The following is a 10,214-nucleotide window of genomic DNA, read 5'->3' on the forward strand; positions in this document are numbered from 1 at the left end:
TCCCTGCACGTTCCCTGTACTCAGTAGACATTTCCCCTTTTTCCTCCTGGACAGAGAGTGAGTCTCAAACCCAGGGACAAGGGCAAATAAATGTGGTGCCTATTGCTCAAAACTGCTGTCTGCCAGGTTCTCTCTGCATATCTCAGTCCCTACCTGTTACAAAGTTGGCCTGTGTGGCTGGCCCCTACCTTGAAATTCTCCAGACTAGGAGCTTGGCTACTGTCTTAGTTAGGGTTTTATTGCTGTGAACAGACACCATGACCAATAAAGGACAACATTTAATTGGGGCTGGCTTACAGGTTCAGAGATTCAGTCCAGTACTATCAAAGTGGGAGTATGGCAGCATCCATGGTGCAGGAGGAGCTGAGAGTTCTACATCTTCATCCAAAGGAAGCCGGGAACAGACTGAGCATCCTCAGGCAGCTAGAAGGTGTGTCTCCAGAGTGACACACTTCCACCAACAAGGCCACACCCTCTAATAGTGCCACTCCCTGGGCCAAGCATATGCAAACCATCACAGCCACCCTTCCCCCAGATGCCCTCTCCTATATGATACAAACATCTAGGTTACCTTAGGGAGGGTGTGGAGCCCTTTTCATCTATTCTTTATATCCGTGACCCCTTTCATCTGCCTCTACTTTATCCCTTCCCTCCTCTTGTCACATGCCTCAGGGTCATGTCCATCCTGGATTCTCCTACATGTCACTGGCTCTGTTCTCCAGTTTATTTACAAAAAAAGTTCTCCTCCCCCATACTTAGGAGCAATCATGTCCTTCCTTTTCTTATTTCTTAGTTTTTAATTCACAGTGCTCTAGCAGGCAGAGATGGCTCAGTGTGTACTGAAGTGATCCCCTGCTTCATGGCTCAAATAGAACCCCACACAGATTGATGTCAGCATCAGCAATGTCAATTAGGTTTCCTCGAACCTCCCAGATGCACTTTCTAAGCCTTCTGTGGTAGACGGGTCTACCATGGCACCATTCAGGAGGCAGGCATCAAAAGCTTAAATGAATGAGGTCTATACCGCCAATAACTATGGTCTGCAAAGTGAGCATAATGCCCTCTCCATGTGACTTCCAAACAGAGAAGAGAGATTTAGCCTCGATTTCATGTTTACATTTAAACAATACTGATTGGTCTCCCTTGGCTATAGACAGGCTCTGGAGTGGGCCAAATTCTGACATCTTACATCTGGGCAACATCTTTTTATCAAGACAAAAATATTAGAAAGATACATTTGTCTAGACAACATCTCTCCTGGACTTAAACTTATTGTCTAGCTCCATCCATTTGCCTAAGAATTTCATGCACTCGTTGTTTTTAATAGCTGAGTAGCACTCCATTTTGTAAATGTACCACATTTTCTGTATCCATCCCTCTGTGGAAGGGCATCTGGGTTGTTCCAGCTTCTGGCTACTATGAATAAGGCTGCAATGAACATGGTGGAGCATGTGCTCTTGTTATATGTTGAAACATCTTTTGGGTATATGCCCAGGAGTGATGCCAAGAAGTGCATAGCTGGGTCCTCAGATAGCACCATGTCCAGTCTTATGAGAAACCACCAGACTGATTTCCAGAGTAATTGTACCAGCTTGCAATCCCACCAACAAAGGAGGAGTGCTCCTCTTTCTCCACATCCTTGCCAGCACCCGCTGTCACCTGAGTTTTTTCTTAGACATTCTGAGTGGTGTGAGGTGGAATCTTAGGGTTGTTTTGATTTGCATTTACCTGATGAGTAAGGATGTTGGTGATTTCTTTAGGTGCTTCTCAGATATTCGATATTCCTTAGTTGAGAATTCTTTGTTTCTTCTCAAAACTTTTAACCCAGAATTGCTCCTGTCTACAGAAAATATAGGGACAAAGTGTGTAGCAGAAATTGAAGGAAAGACCATCCAGAGACTGTCCCACCTGGGGAGTTGTGCCATATACAGACACCAAAAACAGACACTGTTGATGATGCCAAGAAGTGCATGCTGACAGTAGCCTGATCTAGCTGTCTCCTGAGAGGCTCTGCCAGAGCCAGACAAATACAGGTGAGGATGCTGGCAGCCAACCATTAGACTGAGCATGGGAACCCCAATAGAGAAGTTAGAGAAAGGACGGAAGGAGGCAAAGGGGTTTTAAATCCCATAGGAAGAACAATATCAACCAACCAGACACCACCACCCCTGCCAGAGTTCCCAGGGACTAAACCACCAAACAAAGAGTCCACATGGAGGGACTCATGGCTCCAACCAGATAGGTAGCAGAGGATGGCTTTCTGGGACTAGGACTCACCTTGAATTTTTTTCCATAGTTAAATCGTTTGCTGGGTGGTAGAGTACTGTTGCAGCACATTTTCTGTGTGTTCAGGAAATAGTGGGTTCCTTCTCTTTAATGGTGCTAATCTTCCTGAAACTGTGGTCTCTGTTTCAGCACACAACTGTCATTTGAATTTACCTAGAGCTCCTTTTCTGTCCAAACCACGCAGGTTACATTAATCTCTACCCTGAGTTATACTTTTCCCTGTAGACCCACAGGAGTCATGAGAAATAAAGGTGCCACACACTGAATGTTTTGTCCAGATATCAGCCCAGTACTGGTTCATTTAGGCATACAAATTCACAGGACATATATAGAATAGATAGACATTATGCCAAAATATTATGCAAATTAACCATCTTAGTGACGACTGCTGTGAATTACCACTGTGACCAAGGCACCTCTTATAATGGATGCTTTTGAGATTCATTGTAGGGACACTGGTTATTCCAATGTCATCCTGAAAGATAACATCATGGTGGGCAGGCATGGGGCTAAGTGTTATATCCTGATACGTGGGCAGGCAAGCATAAAACAAACAAAAAACAAAACAAAAAAACAAACAAAAAACCCACTTAACATTGCATGGGTCTTCTGAAACCTCAAACCCATCTAGAGTGGCATACCTAAGCAAATCTGTTCCCACAAGAGAATACCTGTTAACTAATTATACTAAGTATTCAAAATAGGAGCTTGAGGCTGTTGAGCTAATATAACAATGACAGGAATTCCATAACAGGAATGTTACCTAAGTAGACTAGAGCTCTACAAGAAAAATAACTGAAAGGTACTAGTGGGAACAGAAAGAGAGAAAGAGGGAAAAAGAGAGACAGAGAGGAAGGACAGAAGGAAAAAAAGTATTTCCTCCAAGTAGTAGGGTAGAGACAGCTCCTCTGCTGGGTCACAGGCATTCTCAGTGTAATCTTCTCTGTCCTGTCTAGGAGAAGGTTGAACAGCTGGAGGACTCTGAACTGGGGTGTGAGTGTGATCTTTCTCTGAGTGCACGTGCATCCCTGCTCTCCCTCCCACCTAATCATTTCAGGGACCCAGAAAAACCTGTCTGTAAGGTCTGGAAAACAATCAAAAGATGAACAAACCACAAAAGCAAACTTAGCAGAAAAACAAAACACAATGAACAGAGAGTAAATGTTGAGACAAGGAAACCCACTGAGTCTGGCCTTGCTAACTCATGTGACTGAATCCATGGCACTTACATGCAAATGTGTGAATAACAGAGACTTCAGGCCTGCAGAGAATTAACTGCCAACAATTCCTACATTTAAATGTCAAGTACCCAGTGAAGGACTTCTAGAAGACACCAGAGAAGCTAGAGCTTGGTGAGTGAGTGCATCTGATTTCCCTGGAAAGAACGAGAGACTGAGGCAGGCTCACTACATGGTGACATCAGCAACAAGGATGTTTTCACATAAGGTTTCTGTGCAGGTGTCCCCAGGGGAACCAAGTGTAGAGGAAATTACATTCATAAAACACATGCTTTGGCAAGGATCACATCCAAAGACCTTCCATGTCTTTGTGATCCAGCTGGAATACAGATATCTTTAATATAAGAAGAGAGAGGCAACCACATCTGAGTTCAGCTCCAGCCTGTTACAGTACATCTAAATAAAGAACAGCTTAGGTCTGGAGTGATGGTGCATGCCTTTAATCGCAGAACTCGGGACACAGAGGCATGCAGATCTCTGGATTCTATTCAGTTTGTTGAATCAGAATGTGCGGGGTGTAGGTATTCTAGAATCTTCATCATAATGCCTAGCCTCAGTGTCTCACCAAACGAGTCATCCCCTGAGCATATTCTGGGTCTCACTGTCAAGGATGAGCTGGGGCTCCATTGGGCATCTATCTCAAATACCTATGGTGCTTTCCATGAAGGCATGGTGTGGTTCCACAGCAACAGAGCTAGACATGGTTACAAATGACCTTCTAGGGGAGCCAGTGATCCATCCAGCTTCCCAGTCTCCATGATGTAACTATTCTCCATGATGCCCTCACTATTCAGCGTCACTGTGGAGGCCCCTCAGATCACCAGTAGCAGCCTCCTAGCCATTGTGGCTGAGAGTCTGTCTTCCCTGCCCCTCTCCACTTTCTCTATCCTGTCAACCTCCAACCCTACATGGTACCCTCTGGGTCTGCTCCAGCCTCACAGGCTCCTTGTTGGTGCCCCAACACTCCAAGAACCATCCTGCCCCAGAGGCTTTGAACAGCTTTCTTTCCCTGCCTCCAAAGCACTGGAATTAAAGGCATGTACTAACACTGCCCACCAACAGTGGAGGATGCTCCGCTTTCTCCACATTCTGCATCTGCAGTCACCTGAGTTTCGATCTTAGCCCTTCTGACTGGTGTGAGGTGGAATCTCAGGGAGATTTTGATTTTCATTTCTCTGATCACAAGTGATTTTGAGCATTTCTTTAGGTGCTTCTCAGCCATTCTATATTCCTCCATTGGGAAGTTTCTGTGTAGCTCTGTGCCCCATTTTTTAATAGGATTATTTGATTCTCTAGAGTCTAGCTAGCTTCTTGAGTTCTTTTTATATATTGGATACTATCAGATGTAGGATTGGTAAAGATCTTTTCCCAAACTGTTGGTTGCTGTCTTGTAATTTTGACAGTGTCCTTGGCCTTACAGAAGCTTTGCAGTTTCATGAGCTCCAATTTGTCAATTCTTGATCTTAGAGCATAAGCCATTGGTGTTCTGTTCAGGAAATTTTCCCCTGTGCCTATGTGCTCTAAGCTCTTCCCCACTTTCTGTTCTATTAGTTTCAGTGTATGTGGTTTTATGTGGAGGTCTTTTATCCACTTGGACTTGAGCTTAGTACAAGGAGATAAAAAGTGATCGATTAGCATTCTTCTGCATACTGACTGCCAGTTGAACTAGCACCATTTATGGAAGATGAGGTCCTTTTCCCATTGAATGTTTTTGGTTCCTTTGTCAAAGATCAAGTGACCATAGGTGCATGGGTTCATTTCTAGGTCTTCGATTCTATCCCATTGTTCTATCTGCCTGTCTCTGTACGAATACAGTGCAGATTTAATCACAATTGATCTGTAATACAGCTTGAGGACACGATGGTGATTTTCCCCCAAAAGTTTTTTTATTGTTGAGAATGGTTTTTGCTATCCTGGTTATCTTATTATTCTAAATGAATTTGCAAATTGCTCTTTCTAACTCTAAGAAAAAATGAGTTGGAATTTTGATGGGGATTGCATTGAATTTGTGGATTACCTTAGGCAAGATGGCCATTTTTACAATGTTGATCCTTCCAGTCCATGAGCATGGAAGATCTGTCCATCTTCTGAGGTCTTCTTCAATTTCCTTTTCCAGATACTTAAAGTTCTTGTCGTGCAGACCCTTCACTTGCTTCATCAGGGTCACACCAAGTTGCTTTATATTCTTTGTGGCTATTGTGAAGGGTGTCGATTCTCTAATTTTGTTCTCAGCTTGTTTGTCCTTTGAGTAGAGGAAGGCAACTGATTTGTTTCAGTTAATTTTATATCCAGCCCTTTGCTGAAGGTGTTTATCAACTGTAAAAGTTCTCTGGTGGAATTTTTGGGGTCACTTAAGTATACTATCATATTATCTCTAAATAGTGATATTTTGGCTTCTTCCTTTTCAATTTGTATCCCTTTGATGTCTTTTTGTTGTCTTATTGCTCTGGCTATGAGGTTGAGTACTATATTGAATAGGTAGGGACAGAGTAGGGGGCTTGTCTAGTCCCTGATTTTTGTGGGATTGCTTCAAGTTTCTCTCAATTTAGTTTGATGTTGGCTACTGGCTTGCTGTATATTGCTTTTACTATGTTTAAGTATGTGCTTTGAATAGCTGACCTTTCCAAGACTTTTAACATGAAGGGTTGTTGAATTTTGTCAAATGCTTTTTTAGTGTTAGAGAGATAATCATGTGATTTTTTTTCTTTGTGTTTGTTTATATAGCGAATGACATTGATGACATCTCTGCGATGAAGCCTACTTGGTCATGTTGGATGATCGTTTTGATGTGTTCTTGAATTCAGTTTGCAAGAATTTTATTGAGTATTTTGCATTGATGTCCATGAGGTAACTTGGTCTAAAGTTTTCTTTCTTTGTAGGGTCTTTGTGTGGTTTAGGAATGAGCATAATTGTGGCTTAAAAGAATGAATTAGGTAGTGTTCCCTTTGTTCCTATTTTGTGCAATAGTTTGGAGAGTATTGGTACTAGGTCTTCTATGAAAATCTGGTAGAATTCTACACTAAACCCCTCAGGTTCTGGGCTTTTATTGGTTGGAAGTTTTTTTGCATAAAGAAATAACTATTTCTTTAGGGGTTAGGGGGCTGTTTAGACCGTTTATCTGATCCAGATTTAACTTTGGTACCTGTTATCTGTCTAGAAAATTGGCTATTTCCTCTAGATTTTCTCGTTTTTTAAAGTATGGGACCTGATGATTTCTTGAATTTCCTCAGTTTCTGTTGTTATGTCTTCTTTTTTGTCAACTTGGACACTCATTCTGTGCCCTCTGATTAGTCTGGCTAAGGGTTTAGCAATCTTGTTGATTTCCTCAAAGAACCAGCACCTGGTTTTGTCAGTTCTTTGTATAGTTCTTTTTGTCTGTATTTGGTTGATTTCAGCTCTGAGTTTGCTTATTTCCTGCTTTCTCTTCCTCTTGGGTGTATCTGCTTCTTTTTGTTCTGTGCTGTCAAGTTGGTATTGTATGCTCTCTCCAGTTTCCTTTTGGAGGTGCTCAGCACTATGAGTTTTCCTCTTACCACTGCTTTCATTGTATCCCATAAGTTTGGGTATGCTGTCCCTTTATTTTCGTTAAATTCTAAAAAGTCTTTGATTTATTTCTTTATTTCTTCCTTGACCAAGTTATCATTGAGTATAGCATTGTTTAGCTTCCATATGTATGTGGGCTTTTTGTTGTTGTTGTTATTGAAGACCAGTCTTAGTCCATGGTGATCTGATAGAATGCATAGAATTATTTTGATCTTCTTGTATCTATTGAGGCCTTTTTTTGTGACCAACTATATGGTCAATTTTGAAGAACGTGCCATGAGGTGCTGAGAAGAAGGTATATTCCTTTGTTTTAGGATAAAATATTTTATATATGTCTGTTAAATCCATTTGATTCATAACTTCTGTTAGCTTCCTTGTGTCTCTGTTCAGTTTCTGAACCATTGATCATTGAATCCATGATCTGTCCATTGATAGGAGTGGGGTGTTGAAGTTTCCCACTATTACTGTGTTTGATGTAATATATGCTCTGAGCTTTACTAGAGTTTCTTTTATGAATGTGGGTGCTTTTATATTTGGAACATAGATGTTCAGAATTGAGAGTTGATATATTTTTCCTTTGATGAGTAAAACGTGTTCTTCCTTTTCTTTTATGATGACTTTTGGTTGAAAATTTATTTTATTTGATATTAGGATGCCTACTCTGGCTTGTCTCTTAGAATCATTTGCTTGGAAAGTTTTTTCCTAACCTTTTACTCTGAGGTAGTGCCTGTCTTTGTTGCTGAGATGAGTTTCCTGTATGCAGCAAAATGCTGGATCTTGTTTATATATCCAGTCTGACAGTCTATATCTTTTTATTGGAGAATTGAGACCATTGATGTCAAGGGCTATTAAGGAATAGTGGTTGTTGTTTCCTGCTATTTTGTTGTTACAGGTAGAATTATGTTTGTGTACTTTTCTTCTTTGATGTTTCTTGCAAGAGGATTAGTTTTTTGATTTTTCTAGGTGAAGTTTACCTCTTTGTGGTAAATTTTTCCATCTATTATCCTTTGTAGGGCTGGATTTATAGACAGATATTGTGTAAATTTGTTTTTGTCCTAGAATATCTTGGTTTCTCCATCTATGGTGATTGAGAGTTTTCCTGGGCTGGAACTTGTGTTCCCTTGGGGCCTGTATGATGTCAGTCCAGGATCTTCTAGTTTTCATAATCTCTGTTGAAAAGTCTAGTGTAACCCACATGTGCCTCAATTGAGGATTGGATACAGAAAATGCAGGTCATTATAAAACAGAATACTATTCAGCTACTAAGACAAGGACTTAATGAATTTTGCAGACAAATGGATGAAACAAAAAATATCCTGAGTGAGGTAACCCAGTCCCAAAAGGACATTCATGGTGTGTACTCACTGATAAGAGGATATTAGCCATGAATTACAGAATACCCATGATACACCTGACAGACCCAAAGAAGTTAAACAAGGACTACCCAATCTTGAATCACACTTAGAAGAAGGAACACAACAGTCATAGGAGGTAGAGGGAGGAAGATAAATGCTTGACACAGAGGAGGAAAAGGGAATGGGGGGGGCAGGATCGAGTGTGAGAGAGATGAGAGGGCCAGGAGAATGGATGGAAATATGCAGTTGCCAAGAGTTGGAGTGTTGGGAGGGATCTTTAGGAATTCCCAGAGACATGAGATGGGGAGGTTCCCAGGGGGTGAATGTGGGGGACCTTAGCCAAGATGCCTAACAGTGGGGACATGGAACCTGTCTACCTCCTGTAGCCAGGCAGGAACCCCATCAGAGGGTTAAGGACACCAACCCATGGTTAAATAAAAATATGTCTACATCTCCATTTGTTTTTAAAAATATTTTCTACATTTTTTAATTTATTGTTTTTTTATGTGCATATCAATGCTACCAGATTTCTATTTATGTATTTATTAAATGTCTCAAAAATATTTTCAATGTAAATATTTAATTTTTTCAAAAACAATTTTTTCTACATGTGTCGTCAATTTTTTAGGAATATTTTCTATGTCTTCTAGGTTACCAGTATTTTTCCATGTGATCCTAAATTTTATTAGATTTTTTTCATATATTTCTTTAATTTTGTCAGGAATATTTTCAATAATAATATTCAATGTTTTCAAAAGTTTTCTACATGGGTCTTTAATTTTTGGACAAATATTTTCTTCACTTTTTATTTTATCATGATTTATTTCCATGTTAATCTTATTATGATTTTTTGAATGTGAATCTTCAATCTTATCTATATTCTGTCATTGTATCCATTTTTCAAAGAAATATTTTTGATGTAAATAATGAATTTCATCAAAAATTTTTCTACACGCATCTTCATTTTTGTGAAATTTATTGTCTTCTATTTTATCAGGATTTTTTTCAAGAAAATATTCAATTTTATCCTATTTTTATATATTTCTTCTATTTTTCTCACTAATAATTTTGATGTCAATATTCAGTTTTATCAAAAAACTTTTCTATATGCACCTTTAATTTTTTGAGAAATATTTTTTATATCTTCTAATTTATCAGGATTATTTTCCAATGGAATCTTTAATATTTATCAGAATTTTTCTATATATTTCTTCAATTTCTCAGAAATGTTTTTTATGAAAATATTCAATTTTTTTCAGAAAATATTTCTACATGTGTCTTCAATTTTTTTAAGAAACATTTTCTATATCTTTTATTTTATCAGGATTACTTACCATGTGAATCTTCAATTTTATCAGAATTTATCTATAAATCTTAAATTTTCTCAGAAATATTTTAGATGCAAATATTTATTATTTTCACCAGGAACAGTGGAGATACAGGGACACAGGCCTGGTGAGAAGGAATTCCGACTAGCCGGGGTGCAGAGAGAACTCTGCTGAGAGATCTCTGCTGAGCGCCCCCGGAAAATGCGCCCCCCCCCCCGCTTGGTTCAGGGAACCGGAAACCCCACATTGGGCTATTTCCAGCTGGAGGACTTTGAGTGCAGAACGGGCACTCAGACCATTCACTACTAGGAACAGCAGAGATCCAGGGACACAGGCCTGGTGAGAAGGTGTTCCAAGTAGCCAGGAAGCAGGAGATCCAGGGACACAGGCAAGGAACAAGGGAGAGGCAAGAACCAATCACTTATAACAAGACCATGTGTAAACAGAGACAACAAGATGGCAAG

The sequence above is a fragment of the Micromys minutus genome (genome assembly GCF_963924665.1).
Source record: "Micromys minutus genome assembly, chromosome: 22".
In the NCBI taxonomy this organism is placed as follows: domain Eukaryota; kingdom Metazoa; phylum Chordata; class Mammalia; order Rodentia; family Muridae; genus Micromys; species Micromys minutus.